This window comes from Lycorma delicatula, chromosome 4, assembly GCF_047948215.1.
Source record: "Lycorma delicatula isolate Av1 chromosome 4, ASM4794821v1, whole genome shotgun sequence".
NCBI lineage: Eukaryota > Metazoa > Arthropoda > Insecta > Hemiptera > Fulgoridae > Lycorma > Lycorma delicatula.
Window position 1 is genome coordinate 102,581,761 of NC_134458.1, and position 26,303 is coordinate 102,608,063.

The window sequence follows — 26,303 nt, forward strand, 5'->3', positions numbered from 1 at the left end:
GTAATAAAAATAATAGGAGCAATAATTATAATTTTTTTGTGTTGCAAAATAAAATTTTTCCAACACAAACAAAATTAACATTTGTAGATGGAACAAATTAACATGGACATTTTTGTATGGAAATTAACATGATAAACGACTTAGTATAAGCGAATAAATAGCTTTATTCATAGACCCAGTGCCCGAGTACAGATCGGGGGCCTATTAAAATCCGTAGTGAAATACTATAAGCGTATATTCGGCGCTATCTGGTAGATATTTTTGGAAATAACGAACATTTTGTTGAACTAATAATACATGGTTTCATGTTATAGGTCGCCGACAAAAGTTGCTTACGTTTTTCAATTCATGTTTCTTATGTTTTTTTCTTTATGCTTATTGTCAATTTTACATCTGTAATTGTGCAAGTTATCATCTGCAGTATACATCTGTAATTGTGTAAGTTATTGTTGTAAATAATCAAGATAAACGATACATAAGATCAAAGAAAAAAAGAAAGATAAAATAGATAAAAAGATCAAATAAAAATAGATTTTTAACTAAATTTTTCATTTCGTAAAATATGAAGGAAATTTGAACTGTATAACTATTTTGATCAGTAAATCACTGCAGATTCTTTTTTTTATTAATAAATACAACTTTTTTTCTTTTATGTGGTGTAAACTTATTGATTAATCATTTTTTACTCACAATTTTTTTCATATAGGCCTACCTCAATATTGCTCAGGTTTTCTACCTATACAATTTTTACTGGTCCAGATCAGAAATATATATGTAGAGTGGACCACGAAGTTCTTGCGGGGCTTTCATAACTTATTCTACTCGTGAAAATAATGAAAAAATTTCATGTAAACATATGTCCTAAATTTCTTTTGCGAGTTATGGCTAGTGAAAGATTTCGCTCGGATTTCAGCTACCCCGATGAATTCATATCAGACTGAAATTTTTATGATGTTAATTAAGGACCAAAATTAATGATTTCTGTGGATTTTGGCCTGGAAAATCGAATAAAATAAGTCCCAGAACCTTATCTGCAGCACCTTTTTAAGAAATATGTGTGAAAACCAATAAATTGGGATAAAAACCATTGCTTTTAAGATTAACGTAAAATACCTTTGTTAAATGGATAGTAAACACATAAACTTTAAAACAGTCTTGAAGAGAATTAAATTCTTAACGAAATGGTTTAAAATAAGTTGAATAAAACAAAGAAAGGAAATAAGTAAACAAAAAATTACTTAAATAATAATGTTTTTAATAATGACAGTAAACTATTTGAAAAATTATTTCAAAGTTGGTAAAAGAATAATAGCAGCTGATTAACAATGGGCAATACTGTATTAGTGTTTAAATCATTATGTAAGGTACATTATGTATATATACATAATGTAAGTCATAATAATGACTTACTCGTACTTATTTACAACAGAGGAATTCGCTGATATAAAGAATTTGGTTTTTGTTTACATTAACTAAGTACTTTTCTGACAAATGAAGTAAGTAATGTACTGTTTCTAAATAAAATTCTAATTTTTTTAACTTTTCTTTCTTTTATACAACCTATCTTACACTGTTTTGCTCAGAATTAAGTACGACCTCATTTCACGAGGGTAGCTGAAATCCGAGCGAAATATTTCACTATTCGTAACTCGCAAACGAAGCATTTTAAGACATATTTTTGTATGTGCTTATTCCATTATTTTCACGAGTATAGGTTATGAAGTTACGGGAGAACTTTGCGATGCACCTGTATAAATGATGGATGAAGAGGTTGTTTAAAAAATAAATATTTGTACAGATCGGGGGTTATTTTCTATTATTTTTATTCAATCTATCGACAAATTTTCCTAATGAATTTTCTTTCCATCATAATTCAAAAAATATTTATGTAAAGCTTCGTTAAAATTCATTAAATTTTAACAAAATATATTATCGGATAAACAAATCTAAAAATGTAGTGTGAAAGCTGGTTAAGAGGGGCTTATTTTTTACTTTTTTCATTCAAAAGCATTTTTCATAAATCTCTTTTATTATATTTTAAATTATACTGTTTTCGTAAGAAGTTCATATTACCCAGAATCATAATATCGCTACAAAAAAAAAAGTTCCGTTAATTGTATCCCAACGATGTATATACTTCTATTTATATATATACGTAATCAACTAGAAGACTGATCTGATCATACGCACTCCTTATACAAAATAATTGTAATATGAATATTAAGGTGTATTAATCCAGTAGTGTAACTGTGAGACTCGGTTCCCTTCCCCTTCGAAGCAAACTAACCGGTTAATTATTGATATATTACTATGGCAAATATGTTTCCACAAAATTAATATATCTTCACAATTTTCTAAGTATTGACAATCAAACAATGTCTTAGGTCAAGGGAAAGTAATTACTCATCCATCATATCATATAGTTTTGATCAGCTGAATGTTTAGTATTGTTGCTGAATATACAAGTTACATTGATCATTTTGTTAACCAATCACTTTTTATTTTAATAATTCATAATTTAATTTCATCTCTGATTTTTTTAGATTTTTTCTTTCTTTCAAAAAACTGAAGGAAAAATGAAGAAGAATGGCCTTTTTTGACCTTTTTAACATTTTTCGTCCTAAAATCTACGAGAAATGCGCTAAAAAGTGTTTTATAATATGTTCTACCTGGCTTCCTAATAATAAACTTTTCCCATTGTCTTCGTCCAATTTAGATGGTTTTTTTGGAGCAATGGTTTTTCCAGTTATCGGCTAAACAAAAATACAGGTTTGTACGTTTAGATAAGATGAATGAAAAGTATTAATTACGTAGTAATTAAAAATATCTATCCATTATAACTGGTGTAATAATTTCTCAAGGTTAGTTAGTAAGGAGGTAACATACACTGTAAATACTGTTATTGATTTGTTATCCGTACTGGTTTGTTAACAAATTGTTGTTATGATAAATTCAATTTCACAATAATTTCTGCGTTTAATATAGATATCATTATTTCTGTGAATTTAAAGGTAATCAAATTTAATTTTATCATCTGCCGAAAAGTAACATTGTTTAATATCAGCAGATATGGAACACAAAAACAATTGACGTTAAAAATTATCTAATCGTATACAATTTTTGTTTTCTAATAAATTTATAAATTTAATTTTTGTATTAATATGGTACAAATATAAAATATTATATGGTATAAATAATTAATATGGTACAAAGTCATGTATTAACATGACTGTTTAATGTAATCTAGATGTCTTCGTAAATATCATTTACATTAAAATTAATAATTGAAAACATGTAAGTGTTATGAAAATTTGAGAATTCAGGATTTTTTCATTAATCTACTGTATAAATTTAAGGAAATTGAAAAAACCTTGAATCCTGCATAAGGAAATTATTTAAATTTAAGAAAATCCTTGGACCCATTTTTATTGGGAAAAATTGATTGGTAGTAATAAAGCTTATAATTTTTCATTAAAAAAATATGTATGTAGTCTGTTTATTATTAAAACTAATAAAATCGTTAAATTCTGTTAAATCGTTATTTAATAACTTTTTTGGTAATTTATTAAAAAAAAGAAATAAGCTTTAATGAAAAGCTAAAGATTTTCATCGTTTTATAATATTTATTACGTTTACGTATATTTCTATCTGATGTACAGAACGTTCGGAAGTTGCAGTGCAGCGGAAATTATGGAAGTGTAATGACGAAACTTTGAATTGTAATTTTTGAAGTGTGTAATTACTACTTTGAATTTTTATTTCATTATAGAAACGGATTTCAATGGAAATGAATGCTTCAATGGAAATGGAAAGGATTGTTTAGGAAATTCTACCAATCAATGGCAAAATGATAGGAATTAGTGACAAAGTATACTAAACTGAAACTGAAATAGCAGAGCTTTTTTTAATAAAGAAGATTAGCTAAAAAATTAAAGCAGAAGCAAAAGGATACGGGTTATTTGTATAGAATTTTGGTTCATATTTAAACAATAATTTCAGTATACTTTACTATATCTATACAGAATTTCTTTTTTTAGACATATACATCTATAAAAATTAAGTTTATGAAATAATTTTATGCCTGTCCAACAAAGATTAAGCTTAGATGGGATTTAGTTCCATTTTAATACAGATTATTTAATTTGTTTGTGATAGACTTTTCTTTTTAAAATTTCGTTTCAGAATATTTTCAGTAGTTCTGAAACATGCAATTATGATAATTTTCCAAAAAAAAGTGACGTTAATACTATTTTAAACACCAATTACTCCTCCTTCAATGTCAATAATACGGTAGTTGAAAGAATAATTAAGGATAGTCTTCCGAACTTCTTAGACTCAAATAATATTTTCAGTAAAAACAGGTACGGTTTCTGTAGAGGTCTAAGTAAGTACCTAGATAGTCATAATTTAATTACTTCTCTTTATAAATAATGGATCATCATAATAAAAAAAGTAGCTGACATTTTCGTTAATTTTCAAAAGGCGTTTGATGTTGTTAACCATTCTGTTTTTCTGTATAAAATAAAGAGGTTGAGAAGAAAGAGGAGTTATACAGGTAAAGTTCAAGCCGTATTTCCTGCTCTACAGGACAGCAGGACTGTAGTTGCCCGCTCCCAAGGGCAGTCATACGCTGGCCTACTACGAAAAGTGAAGCAGTCAGTAACTCAGGAGGAAGCAGATGAAGTGCTCTTTCTCAGGAAGGGTGCGAATGACGAGTTGTGCATCCAAATTAAGGATGCGCGAAAAGCCGAAGAGTTTACGTCTGTGTTGAAAAAAGTGGCGGACCTTAGGGTGGATGTCATGTTGGGGTGGGGGGGTAGGTGGCCGCAGAGCCGTGGTGGATGTGAAAGACCTGGAGGCGGATACGACTGAACAGAACCTGCGACATGCCTTAATTCGGGTTACTGGTGAGGCGGAGGAGGACCGAGACCCGACAACTGGGTTGGGGCGACTGGGAACGGCATAGCCGGGCCTGACACTGCTCCATTCTGGTAGGTAGAGGCGATGGCACCTCTCTGGGCCGTGATAATTCTTAATTGCGGATCCGGCCCTGGGTGGAGGGGTAAAAAAGGAAAAAAGGAGCAGAAAACCCGGAGATTTAAGAATAGGAACGTTTTTATGGAAACAAAGATTAATAGAGCACGGGGGTTCCACAAGGACATGTTCTTGATCCAGTCTTGTTTCTTGTATGTATATAAACAATTTCTTTGACGGAAATTTCTGGGGAAAAGTGATTTCCTTTTGCGGTTGATAAATATGTTATCGGAAAATTAGTTTTATACAAACGCTGAAAGTTACTTAGACTAATAAAGTTTCAGTTTTCTTTGAATGGAGTTTCCTGTAATATTCAAGTAAACTACTTTATAAGAGTTAAATATAACAGCTACATAAAATCAAGTGAAAAGTTTTATATGGTTTTTGGGAAAACATATTGTGACTTTTCAACGGTAAATTAAATTAAAATAATTATGTACTTATTAGTTATTTAACACGGGAGAATATTACGCTCAACGTAATAAAAAAATATAAAATGATTAAATACATCAAAAAAAGGTATTTTTTGTGCAATATATTTTTAGAATATTCTACAAACTCTTACGAAAAATCGGATTGGATAAGGAATAATTTGTTGTGAAATCATAAAAATTTGTTATTCAGCAGATAATGACAGCTCAAAAGCATTTAATGAGAATAATTGTTAGAAAATTTAGGTTAGCATTGTTTTGTAAATATTTTTCGAAAACTGTAAGTGTACCTGTTAGACGTTTATATCAGTTTAGATCTTTTACTTTCCCGGGAAATATAACTAAAATATTAAAAAATTTTAAATAAACATTTTTTAAATAAAGGGGAAAGTATGGTGATCGTGTCAAAAATGGGATAGCGGCTTTTCTGGAAATCTTTACATTTTAGGGTCCATGTTCATTTAGATCAAAAACACATACGAGTATGTATCTATATAAGTGCGTACGTATGTACATATATGTCACACAGCTGTTTCGGTCTTACATCTCAGGATCGACCAAACCGATTTTTCTTTAAATTTAGCTCAGATATTTCTATAAATGGGATATCGATGACTTTTTTCAAAATCCATTAAGGAGAATATCGCGAAAAAATTTTTTTTTTTTTTCTTTTTTTAGAGGTAGTTTAGAGAAAATTTTATTGAATCAAATTTGTTACGTACAACGCATATATAAATAATCCAAAAAAGAATCAACCCCATCTGTTAAAAATTGAAATTTATATATTTAGTTCTTTTTCTTTATTCCCTTCGGTTCAATTATTTTTCAGATTTTTTTGAAAGTTTATACTTTATATATAGACCTATCAAGAAATGTCTACAATTATTTAAAATTATAGATCCCGAATCAAAAATGCAGAAAAGTTTTTTGAAGATTTTGTTTTTCTTATTTTAGTTTTTATTGAAGATATCCATACATAGATATTCATACATAATCTACGTACGAATACTTTCAGAAAATATTTTTTTAAATTTATTCCCTACCTCTAAAATATATATTTTTTTCTTTCTTTGGGTTCTCTTTTAATTTTTTTATAATTGAAATTTTTTTTTGTATTTTTCTTCATTACTTAGAGGGCTATTAAAATTAACATATATTATTCCCGTTCACCAAATGGGGAACAGTTTTTTCATTACTTTCCTAAAAATTATACTGTATTTTTCATTTTTTAAAAACAATTCTCTTTTATTTATTTATTTATTTTTTTTTTAGGGATAAGCCCCTAAAATGAAGAATCAGTTTATTTGAATTTGTGAATGTTTTTATTTGAAAATTGTTTGTATACAAATAGAAACGTTTTTAGGAAGATCTGTTAAATACAGAGAAAATATTTTTTTTTAATTTCCTACGGGTATATTAAAAAAAATCATATAATTAGAAAATTTTCTTTTAAAAATTTAATTTGTTACATATTTTAATTAAGTAAGTAAACATGCATATTAAAGAAAAATTTGTTTCCTTAAATGAGTATGTTAACACAAAAACACATTGATAGTGTTCAAATGAAATAGAATGCAGTTGTTTTACCAACCGATCAATTTCAAGATTTATAAAAGGCACGTACAAATAAAAAATAACGATATTATTAATAATGTCGTAATAATGTTACTGTTTTGTTAACAGGTTATTAGGATGATGAACTAACAGAGTTTTCTATTGTAAATAATATTGATTTTGAATATCATAGATTGCTCTGTTAATTAACAGTGTAAATTTCTTGTTATTTATAGTTTATAACTTTATTTGCTAGTAGTGCTTTATAATCTGTGACGTATATGTTGTTATGGAAATATCTAATTTCCAGTCTTGAAAATTGCATTGTTTTATGTGAAAATTGCATTGTTTCATTACTCGAAGGTTCTATATTAGTTTACTATATAATGTTGTCTTAATTATTATTCGTTTTTAATTTTTATTAGTTCATTGAATAGTTAATATTGTTATGTGAAAATGTATGATATTTCATTGAATATAATACTAAATAATCTATGCAGTTACTCGTATTTATACTTTATGCGGTTGGAAATATTGATATAAACAAAATATCAAATAATTCATCACATCATAACAATGGTATATTCTACACGCGCGCGCGCACACAAACATAAAAACAATTTTTTGGAAAACGAAATTATGTTATTATATTATTATATTTATTTTCTCAACGGTTAAACAAAAAAAAAAATGAAATTTAAAAAATGTTCCCAGCTCGAAACGAGGTCTCTTTCTTGGTATGAGTCCACAACGAAGTCTCCAGTGGGCGCTAGGTTAAACATCTTAAGTAGAAAGAGTAGGATTGCGACTGACCATTTTAAATGGCATTGAAAAACAAAAATTTTGACGTAAAAACATAAGGCTATGATAATCCTATCGAAAATGGCTGTCATTTAATATTTTCATATCTAGTTAAAAAGTGGCCTGCAGTACATCCTAAGCAATGGTATCATACCGAAAAGTAAATCGTTTCGAAATAGGAGAGTTTGCTGAATCTTGTTTTTCTATGTTTAATAACTTAAAAATTTTTTTAAGAGTTCATATATATATAATAAACTACGAATCTAATCTTTATATATAAATAAAAAAATATAATTTTGCTATAGTTTTTGTGTGATTTTCTAGGTTAAAATCCATTTAAAGACGTTTATTAGTTATAAGATTTTGATTGTCTGTATTACTTGCTTCTGTCATTTTTTTTTTTTTTTTTTTTAACCTCCGGATCCACCGTTAGGCATTCATCAGAGGATGAAGATGAATGATTTGTAGCGTGTGTGAAAATGCCTGACCGGGATTCAAACCCGGGACCTCCGGATGAAAGGCTTCTAAGTCATTTAGGTACAATTAACGTAACCCACCGGGTTGGTCTAGTGGTGAACGCTTCTTCGCAAATCGACTGATTTCGAAGTCGAGAGTTTTAAAGTTCAAATCCTACTAAAGGCAATTACTTTAATACGGATTTGAATACTAGATCGAGGATACCGGTGTTCTTTGATGGGTTGGGTTTCAATTAACCATCTCATTATCCTCATTCATCCTCTGAAGTTATCCTGACGGTGGTTCCGGAGGCTAGAAAACAGAAAAAGAAGGTAAAATTAACGCAAATAGAAGAGATTATATATAATTTTATATTTAACGTATAAAAACTAACGCAGCTTTTTTTTTTATAACTAACTGAAATATCTATTACTTGGAAAATAACCGATAAAAATGGAAAGCCATTAAGCCTAAAAATACTCAACGTTTGAGGAGAATAAAGATAAAGTATTATTTATTAAGCACTTAATAGAACTTTTTTGTGCGTAAATTCAACTAAGTTTAAAAGTAATAAAAAAAGATACTTTTTTTTTACTTTTCGTCTAAAATAATTCAGTAATTATGGAAATTTGTGTAGATTAAAATAAAAATAGATGTTTTAATATTATTACGTAACGAGTTAAGTTCATCAGCAAACATATATAGTAAAACTGGTAAAATGCAGCAATATATATACTGTAGTTGTTCTGCAATTCTGAAGATCCATTTACAGATATTTACTTTTAATTAGATTTAAATAGCTACGTTATTTCTAAAATTAAGTCCTTCGGGTTCAGTTAACGGCACGAGAAAAGATTAACTCTCAAACGTCATAATTATGACTACAGCTGATTGTGGAACGGTATTACCTCAAAATAAAAATATAATTAATCTAAAGAAATAAAATAAGCCATTAAGCCGATCGGAAGGTTAACACCGTGCTATAAAATTGTTTTTTATTCTTTATTCAGAGACCTTTAAATAAATGATTAGCAGATATAGGTCCACTATTCCGGAATATTCTGTTCAGCTACGCGTAACAACCTGCATGTATTCACATAATTACGTCATAATTTTACAAAATATTATTGAATTTTATACGTACTTCGATGAAAGTTCATCGTATTGCTATTTTATACGCATAGCGAAACAAATTTTTATTTCCTAACATTTTTATGTTACCCTACATATTTACGTTATCGTAAAATATATTTTCAAAGATTTATCTGTTCTATTTACGCCTATAAAATTTTTAAAAAATTAAGGTTTACAATAATAATAATAATAATAATAAGGAACACAGGATGTTATAAAAATAGAAATAAAAATATTTTACTTATTTCCGGGAATTTTTTATTCGTTCCAGACTAAGATGCGATTTAAATTATTTTGTTACGGGTGTAAAAACATGAGCGGCGACAACATAATATTATAAACCGAGCTACGATCGCTGTTTGTTACAGTCGCCTTGATTAGTACAAAGTGTTTATCAGACCATGTAGACCTACAGTTGCCTACAGCTTGATGACAGTTCAGTCACCTGACACCGAGAAACGACCGAAGTAGCGCTTCAGATAATGTATTATAAAACAACTTTATATTGCTGACTCCAGTGTTAAAACAACTCCTGCAGTAGTATGGTTTGCGGTCGGTTGTTATACTCACCGCTCTGTTGACCGACTAGTTCGCTTCACCGCTTGTATTAACGATGGCAAATATTTTTTATTCAAGACCATATTCTCTTCATAAATTCATTTATACAAATAATTTTACATAAAGCAACGGACAGTCGGTTTAAAATTATACGAACTGCAATATAATTTTCGATTTGATTACATCGTTTAAAAGTGAAATCAATTGTTGTATGAACAGTAGACCTAACTCATTTTCTAATGAATTAAACAAACGGGCTTAATTGATTAACTGAAAAAAAACAACAGTTTTTCGATTTATTTCACTTCGGTTATTTTGGGTTGATACATAACCTTACCTATAACTTTAAGCACTATTTCCAGGGATACCGGAAATTACTGACTAATAACTATGAACCGTTTTTTTCCCACTACATATGCATTTTTTCCTCTTGTAAGTAAGGATAACGACATAAACGATAGAAATAAGTTTATTGAAAATTAATATATGATAAATTATTTAATAGTATTCTAATAGAACCACATTTCTATACAAAAGTAAGGAAACATTCATATAAATAAACCTCAGCCTTTATTAAAAATGGAGTAAAACGTAAAAAAATTAAGTATCTAACACAAACCATTATTGTGAATGACGGTAAGGAGTAAGTCGTCTCAAAGAATGAAAGGGAGATTCACGTATTTAGTCTGTAGAAACGGTGGCTTGGTGACGGAAACTTCCCGTTTACTTCACTTTTCCATAATCCATGATCTCAATCACAATTTTGAATCAGGAAATTTTAGTTTTTATACGAATTGCCATAAAATATCGCGTTTGGCTGTAACTATGTTACAGATACATAAAATGCTATCACTTATAGTGAGTTTGTACTCGTTATTGTATTTCATAATCTTCAAATGTCTTAAGATGTGGTTCAAAACGTTGCAAAAAATCAGTAAATGTTATAAAATTAAAAATCAACTGCCTATTCTTCTAATTTACATGTTGCTAAGTGTCATAGCCTTAACAGTTGTAGGCGACTTGACATGATACTTAGGAAAATGGAATAGGTGTTTCTTTAATACTTACCAAGCACGCAAGGAAAGCGAGGATTGAAGTGGTTTACGGTTGCCTTCTTTACTAAGTTAATATATTGTAGTATATCAACATTTTAAACCCGCTAAAATACAGGTAGCGTCATCGGTCAGTTCAATACAGGGACTGGTTGTGTAATGAGAATCATTACTTTCAAAGAGCAATTCTTAGTTATTAATTAGGTTCTGTATATTGGTCAAAATCTATAAGTAAAACTGGTGTTATAGCTAATGTAAAGAAAAAAATTAAAGTATCGATTTTATATTCTGCTTTTTTCAAGCTCTTTGATTTGATTACTCCCATTAGCCGAATTTTAAATAATTGTTGTTTTCAATTTACAAAATAAATGTTAATTTCTAAAACATGGTACCGCTGATATATATTAAATGAATAAATTAACGATTAATAAAATCCACCTTACCACCACGTTGATATGTACTCTAGATCTTTCGGCTTACTTGGAAGCCATCATCAGGAGTTAAAATTAATATAAAGTCAAAAGTTTAAAAAATTATAATTAAAATTTAAAAACAGTCATTGACTGTCCTGGTCCTGCTAGAATACTATAAACAGTATTACTGTGTTACTGTATTAGTAAGTGTATACCAGTAGGACCAGGACAATCATGACTGTTTTTAAATTTTAACTCTGAATGTATTAATTTTAACTCCTGATGATAGTTTTCAAGTAAGCCGAAAGATTTAGAGTATATATCAACGTGCTGGTAAGGTGGATTATATTAATTGTTAATTTATTTTAAATAAATGTTATCTGGTTTCCTACATTCTGTGTTTTTTTTTTCAAATCAACTTATTCCCTTCTCAGTAGCACTCCTCCGCTTGGAAGAATCGTTTGATACCTGTTTCATGAAAATCTATGTATAGGGCCACAAAAAAATATACCAACCCGACGTATAATAATTCTTCTATTTAAGTAGTACCCTGCGGTTAAAGTATCAATAATTTTTACGGTCTTGTATTTTGCTTATTTACTTCTTCCACAGTAGATCTTAGTAGTTGTGTAAGCATTACGTTAAAATTTAACTGAGATTCTTTACTTGGATTTTAATTACATTTATGGATTTAAAAATTAATTTTATTTTTATTATTCTTTTTTTTTTAAATTAATCAAATTTATCTATCGCACTTTTATCATCAGTTGATAGCCGTAATAATGATACTGTACGAATAATATTCTTATTAGGAAAGCTAATCTCTAAATAAAAAACTTGTTCCTAGAGTATCTGCGTTAGAGTCGATTATGTGACCTTTAAATTACATTAAATATTTGGTTATAAATGATTCAGTTTCTGAGTTCATGTATTCATATATATATATATATATATATATATTTTAAGGAATTTAATTATATTTTCTTTCTTTAAATAAATTTTATTAAATTTAAAAAAAACCATTTAATTTTATTATTATTTTTTTAATAAATATTTGCACTTCTATTGTCTGATCTTGTACATTTTTTTTTTTTTTTTTAATATTTAAGTTTTACTTATAAAGTTATTAAATTTTTTTCTTATGTAATGTTAAATATTAATAGAGCTTTCTTTAAATTAAGTACGACGAATAGATTGTTTTTTTTTTTAAATATTTATTATATCTTACGATGCGAGTTGGAATATAAGATTGCCTGGTACTTAAGAATTTACATTAATTAAGTCAAACAATAACAGGAAATTAAGTACAAATTACAAAAATCTCATTAAGAATTCAAAAGTTTCATAATATAAACTTTAGCTTTTGCTACAAGTTTACTGCAAGTTAGGATTTTTATTTTTGTACTATAAATTATCCTTGTCACATGATGTTTCATGATTAAATTAAATTTATTTAAATTCCTTGAAGAAAATTTCGTTTATCATTTTTTTCTTATATTTAACTGCTACTTTTAATCAGTAAGATTATTTTCGAAGTTTTTCTAAAGCGAAATTTCAATTATTATTCCGTTTTAGTTTCATTCATCAAACAGCATTTATTATGACTTCTTTTTTAAACTTTTATAACTTTCTTCGTTTTTTCCCCCCTACTTTTCGAAGAAAAGTAAGGTACTACTTTCGGTCGCATGGTGGGATTTGGGGGGTGAAAATGAATTTTCTTTACGTTTTGAGGTATGAGAAGGACTATGAAAATACCATTTACTTAAATTGGGGTGTATATATATATATATATATATATATATATATAGGCGTATGTATAAAATTTTGTGGTTTGAAAATCTCCAAAACTACTAAATTAATTTCGCTGAAATTTAGATATCCTGTAGTAGTGTATCTGAAAGTATGCATGTGAAAATTTTATGAAAATTGGTGGTTGAGTAGTTCTTAAGTTACGCTTAATTTAAGGTCGATGTCAGACAACATAATTTCAATTTGAATTGAAATTATGTGTGTGTAAGTCCTTGGGGACTTATACACACACACACACACACACACACACACACACACACACACACACCACCACCACCATTAAACAGTTTATTAGAAGCGATTTAATTAAGTTATTAAGACGTATGTAGTGCGTTGTACTCAGAAAATCATTGCGTTTCTGACTACGAAATAGTTAGGGCGTCGGAAACGAAAAGCCGATCTTGTGTAGAACTGTGCAAGAGTTTTTTTATACTTTTAAGAAAAGTGAGTAGTGTAATGTTTTTCTCGTAAAAAAGCGTGCGTGTGCACCTCGCACAAACACCCACTTCGCAGAGAATGAGCATGCGTGCGAAGGCAATATATAACATCGATTTCCTCCCTTAAATTTGTAATTCAGTACTATACCTTCCACTTCTAATTAACTGAGTAGAATCTTTTCCTATTTTATTTTTTAAAATTAAAACACATAATCCCAAGGACTTACACAACACACGCACACAAGTTTTATTAGAAGCGATTTAATTAAGTTATTAATTTAATTTTGTTGTAGTATATGCAAACAATTTTCCAGTGTAGATTAAATTACAAATTTATCATCTCTTTTTGCCTGTGTAAAAGCGATATTCTTTCTTATGAGAGATAATAAATTATTAAATATTTTTTCTTCATTCAACTTGGAATGTTATTAAAAAAAAATCTGATATTTTTTATAGTAAGAAATGTAGTAAACGCCTCGTGAAAATTATTTAAAAAACAGATAATAAAACTGATCTAATTAGAAAGACCAAGAATCAAAAATTTAATAAATAATACCTTTTCATTTCTAGTCTGAAGTTTACTTTTTAAAGTAGGTAGTAATTTATAAACAACTAACACTTAATTATCGCAAAATTCAGTCAATTTTGTATTAAATATATATATTTTTTTTTTAATTCAAAAATTGTCTTTCTTTTTACCTTTTTTTGTTATTTTTTGTTAAAATAATACAAATAATACAAATTAATACGTAAAATAATACAAATTCTTGTATTATTTTTTATCTGAAGTGTATATATACTAAATCTATAATATTATATATATATATATATAGTAGCTACATGCGTGTAGAACTTTAAAAATTGGAAATAATTTTTTATTAAGTATGTGTGGGCTATTGCTCTTAGAGTTATTGCTATTCATAACCTACTGGTTAAAATAAAATGTTTAGATAAAAGATGTATTTCTAAAATCAAATTTTTAATGAAATCAGGAGATTATTGAACCGCCTCAGCAAAGTCCAGGAGTTTCATCGTTCCAATTTTTGGCATTGCAACGGTTACATATATTTTTATCACGTTACCTATTCAAATTCAGATAATTTCAGAGTGATAATTGAAAGCTGATTTGAGGCCTAAGATATTTCTGGAAGGTTGAAGTCGAGTTTGAGCCGAGTGTATGCGTTGCTCTTTAAGTCTATGAGAACGTTCTGACGTAGATTCTCGTTGTCTACGGTCATAAATCCCAGTAGCTCTGGAAGTTCTTCCTATCTCTGATCTCGCAGATCTAAGCATTTTGAAAATATTTACACCAAAACTGAAAGTGTAATCTATGCCAATTGTGTATGGTTGACCCTGATGGAAATTCTTAGTTTAGTACATAAAGTTGTACAGAAAACCTTTACTCGCGGGTCGCCGCAATATTAGATAATGACATTAAATTTAGTAAAATACATAATAATTTTCTGAAGAAACCCGTATCGAAATTCAGTCTTCTTCAAATCATTAAAACTTGTTAAATTTGTAAATAGTGGTCATTTCCTTTAATTTTATTATCAAACTAATTTTTTACCGACCTTTCGAAGAAAAGTACGATATTACTTTCGGTCACACTCTGGGAATGGGGTATAAAATTGAATTTTTTTACGTTTTGAGGTATGAGCAATACGAAAATACCATTTGCTGAAAATGTAATTTCTACGTATGAAATTTGTGGCTGAAAAATCTCCAAAAATACTAGAATAATTTAATTGAAATTTAGTTACGCTATAGTAGTGTATTTGAAAATTTACATGTGAAAATTTGATGAAAGGTGGTAGACTCTTCCCTGAGTTACGCTTAATTTAAGGTTGACTGTATAGTGGTGTATTTTTCATACGCACTTATAGTTGTGAGTTGAAACTTGATGGTTTTTGATAGGGTCTACTCGTTAATAGAACGTATGTAGTGCGTTGTACTCTGAAATTCAGTGCATTTTTGACTGCGAAATAGTGAGCGTCGGAAACAAAAAATCGATCTTCTTGCTTAGAATTACGCAAGAGGTTTTATTATTTACGATTTATATAGCATTGAAATTGGTGAGATTTAATATGGTAAATATTCGTGGGTCATAAGGAAGCTACAATTAAAATTTTGTAATGATTGGTTCAGCAGTTTTCGTGGTTCTCCGGAACAAACGAAAAGACGTTGTCTTTTTATATAATAGTGGGTTGAGATAGTTATACATAAAATATAAATTACAAATTACAAAGTTTTTTTAAGTTGCTTTCAAATTTGTATTTTACTTTTAAGTAAATTATTCTTTTTTTTTTTTAAATATCGCTTGAAAATAATAAAATAATATTAGTATAAATATCATAATGACATTATTACTCTATAGTAATCCAGTATTAACATTTCAACGACAAAAAATTTTTACAAAAAATCTTTTAAATTATCTATGTGGACCGTATCGTGTTTAGTTTCCAGAGGAGATTACTTAATGATAATTCAAAGCTTAGATGACTGTAGTGTTGTGCATTATTATACAACTTTCGGTCTTATCATTTAATATATTGGAACAAAATAATAATAATCTTTTAAATTTAACACAAATCAAACATGTTTTTTTATTAAAAACAATTCCCACAAAATAAATCGTTATGATCTCATTTTATTGAAATTAAAAAAACAAAATCCTTTATTTATGTTGACTGACGTTTAATTGTAAATCATGTCATTGAAAATTTAATGTACCGGTACAAAATTTAATGTACAAAATATGACAACCCTTAAAGGTAATCTTTTAACAGTTATAACAGAAAAAAAAAATTTAGCAAATATTTCTACCGTGAAACGATCTATTTTTCGGTATGAGACCACCACATCCCAAAAGGGGGGGGGGGGGGTAACTCAAACATTTTAAATCGAATGAGTAGAGTTGTGGCATTGCACTTAAAGTCCATTGAATAATAAAAATGTCGATTTAAAAAACATCGAGTTACGACAACCGTAACCAAAGTGGCGACAATTTAATGGTTATCACTGATAGTTTCTAAAAACTCTAGTGTACAGTAGCTGACCTCTTAAATAAAACCTCTCTACAGTGCTTAATAACTCTTTTTTTTTCTGTTTAGCCTCCGGTAACTACCGTTTAGATAATACTTCAGAGGATGAATGAGGATGACATGTATGAGTGTAAATGAAGTGTAGTCTTGTATATTCTCAGTTCGACTATTCCTGAGATGTGTTGTTAATTGAAACCCAACCACCAAAGAACACCGGTATCCACGATCTAGCATTCAAATCCGTGTAAAAATAACTGGCTTTACTAGGACTTGAACGCTGTAACTCTCGACTTCCAAATCAGCTGATTTGGGAAGACGCGTTAACCACTAGACCAACCCGGTGGGTTAGTGCTTAATAACTGCTCAATACTAAAAAAAAACCTTTTTGTCTGTTGTTCATATGAGATCATTACTTGTACATTATTGTAGGCCACTTTTGAAACAAGCTGTGAAAAATATTAAATGATTGCTTTTTGATTACGGTTGTAGCCTAAAATTTTCAACGTCAAAATGTTTGATTTTTAATGCCCTTTAAAATTAAATATCCGAAACCTACCCTTCCCGTTTAACATTTTTGAGTTTTGAGCTTAGAGTATATATTTTATTATGGAAAATAAAGTTAAACGATCTTACTGGCAGGATTATTTCTGGAGTCAGGATACCGAAAAATAGATCATTTCGAGTTGGAGCATTTTTTTTTTTGATGAATTATTTTTTTTTATTAATTCACCACAGAAGCTTACAAAGAAGTTTTTACGTGGAAATATGGAAATGGAATTTCGTAACGTATGAAAAATGCAATGTTTGACCTGGTTTCGAACTCGAGATCCCCGGATGAAAAGCCGAGACGCTACCACTCCACCACGGAGTTTTAAGCGTAAAAACTCTAATGAGAAAAACCATAATTTTACATGTTTTTGTAAACCTAAGCCTTAAAAAAATAGTAGATAAATACAATTCATAGATAAAAAAAATTTAATATTTTTTATGCAAGATTGAATTAAATGACCCTGAAAGTTAGTAACCTGTACAATTCACTAAGGCAGGGGTCTCCAAATTACGGCCCGCGGGCCAAAACCGGCCAGCGAGCACCACTAATCCGACCCTCGAACATGCCCGGTATCCGGCCCGCCATAGTTTATTTTGATTACACTGTAAAATTTATAATGTGAGTAAATCATAAAAATAATAATGAGATGTTTTTATTTAACGACCAGTCAAGAAACACGATAACTGACATACGTAATGAAATTGAGCATTTTAACTGTAATTAATGATATGAGATTTATCCTAAAAACTTACAATAATTGACATACATAGGTAATTCACATAATGAAATTCAACATTATAATTATGATTAATGAGATTTATGTAGCTGTAACTTTCCACTGACAATTGTTTACAGTCGTGGATCAAGTTTACTAGTGGAAATTATCAGCAGTGACCTCAAATACTCATCGGTTAATTTGGATCTGTAAATATTTTTTGTATATTTCATTTTGGAGACTGTTTTTTCCCTCAGATAAGTGGAGCTGAAAGCGGAAAAAGCCATGAGCAAATTTATGTAACTGATGAAACTGTGTAAGTGGAAGGCTCATAAAATTCCAGCAATAATGACTTTAAATATTTTTTTCTTTAAAAATATCGTTACACTGCAAATCAATCATTTCCGTTTGAAGTTCTGGAACAAGGGTTTCTCCTATCGACGTTAAAAGGATTTTGAAAAATCTCGATATCGTTTGCAATTGCATCAAAATCTGAAAAACGAGACTCAAGATTTATTTTTAAAGTACCCAAAGCTTCAGTTGCGAAATTTATCGGAAATGGAATCTCAGTTTGCTGACTGAATGTTTGGTATGTATTAAAATGCGTGAAATATTTTTTGTTCGATTGAGATTGAAACAAAACAATTTTTTTTGTCGAAAGGACTTAATATGAGTGTATCAATCAGGCAGAAGCTGTTTTTCTCCTTGTAATTTTAAATTAAGGTCATTTTAGCTAAATCTATATAAAATGATAACTTCCATAACCACTCGTTCTTTAACTCAGCCAGAGTTTTTTTCCATTTTTATACAAATCCACGCAAAAGGGACGTAACTTCAAATCAAAATAATGCTAGTTAATACTATTAAGAGCAGGGGTTCTGAGTAAACAAAATGCACTGGATTTATCTTATCTCCAGTAACTTTTTACGTAATTCTGCCACTTCCTAGAGAAGAGGTCTAACCTCTTGTACTGAATAGTGCACTTAATTTCTCTACTCTCCGCAAGATGTTACTACTGTACATTTAGCATGGGGTCGTAAGTAGTCGTAACAATACGTAACGGACGGCGCACGCATCGGCTACCTCGCTGCAATGAAATACCCTTGACACTTGCTCGTAAGTACCAACCGAATTTGGGAATGGAGTGGAGTCCAACCCCGCACCTTCTTTTTCTTTTTTTTCCTGTTTAGCCTTCGGTAACTACCGTTTTTAGATAATACTTCAGAGGATGAATGAGGATGATATGTATGAGTGTAAATGAAAGTGTGGTCTTGTACATTCTCAGTTTGACCAATCCTGAGATGTGTGGTTAATTGAAACCCAACCACCAAAGAACCCCGCACCTTGCGCCATAGATATTTCACTCGCCGGCTAGTCCCGAAACGAAACTTTTCGCGTTAATTCAAAACTACAGTATGTTGGTATGCTGAGCGAGCTAGGTCTTGGTCCTTGGGGAGTGGAGGAGTCAGTTTGGCTCTTAAGCTAAAATGTTTGGAGACCCCTGCATTAAGAAATCGCCAAAGAAACTAAATACACAAAATTAGAATCATAATAATCAAAATCGGTGTATTTGGTTAAAATTAAGGCTTGAAACATTCGTAAAAAAATAAAAATTAAACACTTTTATGAGTCGAATTGAAAACGTTTTTCTTTAGAAGTATAGTTGTGTTTATGATAATTTAATTCAAAACAATTTTTATAAAATATTATTTTTTTGTGTCATCACATTTCGGATTAGTTATTTAACAGATAAATACAAGCAGAGAACCAGTGAATTGTACATAAACGTTTATTAACAAAATATATAAACATTACGTTGATGTATTTCTTTTAATAAAAAATGAGTAGCTGTCGGTCATATGTGAAAGTTTCTAGTATTTTATCTTTTTTTTTATCAGTTTTAATGGATATTTTATAATTTTGTCCACTTTTTACGTAAAAATATTTTGAAACGTTTTGTAAAAAAAAATGTTTATATTCGACTAAATGGAGCTATTTGCTTTACATAGATTGACAGTGCTATTATAGCTATCGTTGAAAAACCCTGAAAAAAGATAATGTTTGTTCATTAAGGCTATTGTTAAACATTCAGAAATTTAACTTTAATTTATCGCTTACGTAGTAATGAATTTAATTCTTCCTAGTTCATTCATATGTTGTTCTGTTTCGTATCGTTTAATTAATATATTTATTCTAGAATGTATTGTTTCCAATTTTTTTGTATCTTTTTACAAGAAACCAGTAAGTATTCCTTAGAATAAAATAAAGAACTGGCAGTCTTACTATGATACATTATGTAACGCGCATCGAAAAAAATTTGTTGCAGTAAGTGCTTCAAAAGGGCGGATTTCCTTGAAAACGTACTCAAAAACCCCAATTTTTTGCCTCAACTCAGTTTCTTGTAAACCAATTCGCTTGAAAATCAATACGATTCTATTATTTCTACTACGTTTACATCATCCTACCAAATTTCATCAAAATCGATTAAAAGTTGCACCCAGTAGAACAAAAAAAAGCTGAAAACGCAACCTAAAACCCCGTTTTTGACTCTAATTCCAGTTCCTGTGAATCGATTAGCTTAAAAATCAAGACACTATTCCTAATAGGTTTACATTTCCCCATCAAGTTTTGTCAAAATAGGTTAAGATTTACGTCCGGTAAAGCGGACGCAAAAATCTTACACACATAGGTACATAACATGATCGGGCACGGTACCGATTTCCAAATTCCTTGGACAATACGCTAGTAAACAAAAACATCATCTATAAAATTCTAATTCAAATGCAGTACAATAGAATTTAATCAAAGTAGTTTATAAAGATAGATTCGTATATCAAATTATATACATAAGATTTGTATCTAGAAGTCCCATTTAGAGGTAGGTTAAAAGAAAATATAAAGAAACTTTTTAAAATAATTTTTTTCCTCCCCACTCAAAATGACCAGTTGAAGGATCTGTGAGTATCAAGATCCAAAAATAGTTTTATTTAAGTTAAACATTTCTTTGGGAGAAATACTCAAAGCAAGTAAGGAATTTAAAAAAAAACATTTATCAGCCTTTGTTTTGATTAACTCCCAAGTAAATTTTATATTTATTTCGTACCATTTTTAATATTTAGTTACAATCATTGGAAATTGTTGAAACCCCGATCTCCGTGGTGGAGTAATAGCGTCTTTGCCTTTCATCCCGCGTTCGAATCCCGGTCAAGCATGGCATTTTTCAAACGCCATGAAATTCTATTCTCACGTACAAGTTTCTATGGTGAATTAATAAATTAATTAATTCATCATTATAAAAAAAAGACTGTACTTTATCTAAAAGGAACAAAAATAATGCGTTAAATGTTGATTTAATATAAAAGTAGTTCGCTTAAATATTTGATTTATTTTCAGATAATCTTTTTACTCTTTTGCATTTTCTTAATGTACGTATGTAGATATATTTGTGCGCGATCGTGTGTGTGTGTGTTGTGATGTATTTGTGTGAGGGTAGGAGAGAGCCTGCATTTTATTATGTAATTGACATTAAGAAGTCGAAACTAAAAAATTAAAAAGTTTTTTTAGTATAATTTTTAATGTTATTTTTGCATTAAAAATAAGGAGATACCAAAAAATTACCCTGCCATTGCTAAAAACAGCCCTTCATATAAACAAGGTAAAATCTAAGCTAGGCTAGAGACGAAGATTGTGGGTTCATAAAAATAACAATGGATTGCAAAGAGACTACTATTGAATACGAGCTAAGACTCTAGAATGCAATAATATGTTTATTGTTTTACTGAATCTTGAAAAAAAAGAAGAATACAAAGATACATATAAGAAGATTACAAAGAGTGAAAAGATTACACGATTAAAAAAGGTTACAAACAGTGAACTAAGGCATTTTTTTTGAAATGCAGAATTAGAGTATTTTTTTCCCCCCTAGTTTCTCCGAATAATTAATAATATAATTAAAAATAATTATATTATTTTTGTGTAAAAATACTTAGACTATCAGCATCAGTCAAATACTTTAAATGGTATCAGACTATCTATCATTATGCCATAAAATTTCCAGTACTAACCAATGATTAGACAAAAAAAAGTTGTCTGCTTGACTTCCCGATGTAAATTCTAGTAAACCGAGGAATTCACTCTCGATAGGTTACTACTTAAAAGGAAAATTAAGTGAACATTAAAATATGTAAATTTACTAGTAAAAAGTTATGTACAATTTCTGTATTATGGGATCGATGGTGATCGAAAAAACAAAAAAAAAACTTATTATCTCTAAACCCGGAATCAAATACCTAGCCCCACTTTCAGAAAATAATGCCTTAGTTTACTCGTAGCAATCTTTTTGTATGTGTTCTTTTTTATTTTTTTACAAGATGCAGTAAAACAATAAACATATTTTTGCATACTAGAGTCTTAGCTCACGCTCGATAGTAGTCTCTTAACTTCTTTTCTTTGCACACAGACAAAATTCTTAATTAAGATTATGGAATCGTATAATTAATACAAAACTGTATGATTGAGTCCAGAAACGACAAAAAAGAAAAAAAATTGTCCCCATCCTTTATGAGGATTTGAATAACACCAAAGATCATCAGAAAGTATCTTAAGGGACGTAAGGGACATTAAAGTGGAATTTTTCCTCAAAATAAAAATCGAAATCATTCTATATGGAAAATAATATAAGACTTGAACTTGCAAAAATAATTATATGAGTAATCTTATAAACCTCAGCTTTTGAAGTCGATTAAAAATAACTATAAAAGATTAAATTTTAGGAGACTTAGACGTAAAAAAATACTTAAAATCACTGAATGTAGCTAACATCGATGATAATTACTAAATTTGCAGATAACTATTCATTTACATTATGTGCTTCTGATGTTATATGACTATAAGGTGTCAGTAGCACTTTTAAATTCCTCCAAATGCCTTTCTTTACACTCAAGAAATTCAGAAAATGGATTAAAAGCAACGAAAATTGGCAATAATATGAAAAAATTACAACTATTTTTGATTAACGATTTATTCCATTGTTCAAAATATTACGCCTTGTGATGTGGCAGCGATAGCGTATTGCAGTAATAAATAAATATCAGTTCCATCTGCTCAATAATTGTGCTGCAGAAAAATAAACTTGTTTCTTATCAGAAACATGTATTGCCAAGTAATGAGTCGACACAATAACAAAACAAAATTGAATTAATATGAAAAAATAAGTGTTTAATAAATAATTAATAAACCAGACGCGCATGGTTAAAAAAAAAAGTATTGTAAACAAAAATATTAAAGATTGAAAGATTGAGGGTTTAAATCGATTGTTTATTACATCAGTTGTTGATTGATTGTTTAAGCAATTCAGTTGCTTAGCAACCAAACTAATTTATTATTTTATGAGATTATTATAGCTTCTCGTTTGAAAATTAATGGTAAGAAAACGATTAAAGAGAAATCATTCGTTTTCTCACCAATAAAGTAAACTAACAAATTTATAATTAAAAAACAAACAAATACAAATGTAGGATACTCAGTTTTTATAGAAATGGATACTCTTTTAAATTTAATTTTCTTTTAATTCTTTTACGATGTTGTAATAAATAAAAAAGTGTTTTCTCTTCTCAAATAATAAGGACCACGTGAGTTCAAAAATATTAAAATTTATGTTACAAAGTTTTGTGTGTAATAAATAGTCTAACAAATTACATTTTAGCAACAAAATTTAATTATTTATAAAAATTAATTCTCATTTATTTACTGCTTAATATTATTATTTTCCTATTTTTTCTCTGTTAATTGCTTCCGCAGAAAGCTTCATTAAAATGTATGAAAATAAAAATATTAGTATAAAATTATAGTTATAAAATTAAATTATTGAGGGATGTGTTTACCCGCTATAAAAATGTTTAATAAATGAAGTAGATCTCTGCAAAAGTTCCTAACATAGACGTAAGAGGAAAAAATAATTACATTTAGAAGTAAATAAATGAAAATCTATTTTTACTTGCTTTTCTTTAACTCGCAATGTTTTTTTTTCATGTTTGTCTTCAAATCTTGCATCCTTAATTTAACATACTTCCTGACATTGCCGATTGATGAAATTTTGCACAATTACTAAGGTCGGGTTACAATATAATTCCACCATTACTTTTGCAAACATCCTCCCGTATGGGGGTAAATTAAAGATGGAAATTAATAATCCAATTAATTACACATCATTCATGATGCATTATCAGAGATGGATCGAATGAGAAATCTTTTGTAAAAAGTTTGTTAAAAATTGTGATAATTAATTAAGTAAATGATATAAAAGGTTTACTGTGCAAAAACTTCACTATTTCGTTACTTTGTACAGTAAATGTTTGATTGAAAATTTGTTTGATATTTTATAAATACCAGGGCTATTCAGAAAGTAAGGAACGTTTCCACCTGACGCCGCCAAGCGCACGCCAATCGGGTATATATTGGTGTGCTCGTGCTCGGCACCTCAGTCAGCGTCCAGCCGTGACAACGGGAGATGTTCCCGTTGTCACGGCTGGAAATTGCCCGTTTTTTTATATACAAATTTGAAATGTGTGCTGCAATCGAAAATCCCGCCAGTTGTGAGGTGCGGTCTGTGATTCGTTTTTTGTTGGAAAAAACTTAAAACCAATAGAAATTCATCGGGAACCTTGTGAAGTGTACGGGAACAACGTAATGAGTGAAAGTTCTGTCACGAAGTGCTGCATTCAGTTTAAAAATGGCCGAACAAACGTTCACGATAAAGAGAAGAGTGGACGTCCGAGCATTGTGACTGACGATCTGGTCTCCAAAGTTGACGAAAAGATTCGTGAAAACCGCCGTTTCACAATAACTGAGCTTTCTCTATGTTTCCCACAAGTTTCACGTACTTTATTGTTTGAAATTGTTTCACAGAAGCTAGGCTACCACAAATTTTGTGCAAGATGGGTGCGTCACTGAGTGGTTGAGATCACAGGCGGCAGAATTCTATGACACAGGAATTTCAAAGCTTGTCCACCGCTGTGATAAGTGCCTGAATTTGTATGGTGATTATGTTGAAAAGTAGTCCCTCTTTCACATGTATATAATAAAAAGCTTTTCTTGTACTTGGTTTTTTTAAATTCCAAAACGTTCCTTACTTTCTGAATAGCCCTCGTATATTAGAGATTTCAATATATGATGTTATCTTTTGAAATCCAGATTAACCTACTAATTAAACTCATACAGTGTATGATAATAATTTGATAAAAGTATAAACATGATTTGAAAAATGTTGAAAAATTTTTGTAATGTTATTATAAATAATTTTGTATATATTTAGTATATGCTTAATGTTGAATAACCTGATAACTTACATTTTTCTCAAGGCTATTTAAAAATATAACTAAAATGCGAGTCTTAGGTGTCCCCAACCCTTAAAAGATTACTCTCCGTTCCTCTCACACATACCATTGCCTCCTACCGTGTATCACATTACGTATATGTACACACATCTCTTCTTTTCATGAAAAGAATATACAACCTCTTATCTAGTTTTTTATTTATTGATTATTTATTTTATAGATTTTTTATTTATGGCTTATTTCGAAAACCATCGAAATCCCCAGGAGCATTTTGAATAAAGGTTTCTCCATAAAATGTTTTCAATCTTCGTAAAATTCGTAGGTTTTTAAAGTTCTCTGTAAACATTTATTTTAGTCCTTATTTGTTTATTTTTCAATTGAAAAACTAATTTAAAAATAATATATTTTTTTTTTTAATGACTGTACAATAATATAAAATATAGTAGTTTAAAAATCTTGATTACACTAATTAATATAGATTTTTATGAACTCTTTGAATAAATTGTAAACAAGCAGAGATTAATATTATAAGTAAAATATTGTAAATTATAGTATTATCATAAACACCGTTCGGCTAAGGTCATTTGCGCCCCTATGATTTTTAATCTCATTAACAAGGTCAAAAAATTATAACTCACTTTCATTACATATTATTAATATGTATTAATAATAAACGAATAAACCTTCGATTTAATCATAATTCATTGTTTCTTTTTCTTTCTAGGTTATAACTTCCTCATTTACTTGGGCTGTACTAAAATATTAGCATTGAAATCTTGTATGATAAGAATTTGAGTTTATTTTTTTAACCGGAAGAAATAATATACTTCCGTATTTGATGTTTTATGTTTTTTTTTTCCATTTTTTTTCTTTTCCATTTTCCGTGATGTTTTCATCATTAGTCATTTAATATCATGTATCTATTTAAGGTAACATTTAAAAATTTCAAAGTTATTTATAACTTTTTTCTTCGATGCAAAC

At 29.2% G+C, this 26,303-nt stretch overlaps 1 protein-coding gene across 3 annotated transcripts in view; it reads left to right on the forward strand.

Moving 5' to 3' along the window:
- Positions 1–26,303, forward strand: part of LOC142323713 (uncharacterized) — a 359,124-nt gene that overhangs the window by 280,923 nt on the left and 51,898 nt on the right. The window contains exon 1 of one of the 3 annotated variants that reach the window (XM_075363846.1): positions 2,691–2,769. The exons of the other annotated variants lie outside the window; for them this stretch is intronic. The gene's annotated coding sequence lies outside the window, so the exon portion shown is untranslated. Of the gene's footprint in view, positions 1–2,690; positions 2,770–26,303 lie in introns of those variants that run through there. 3 annotated transcript variants of the gene reach the window in all.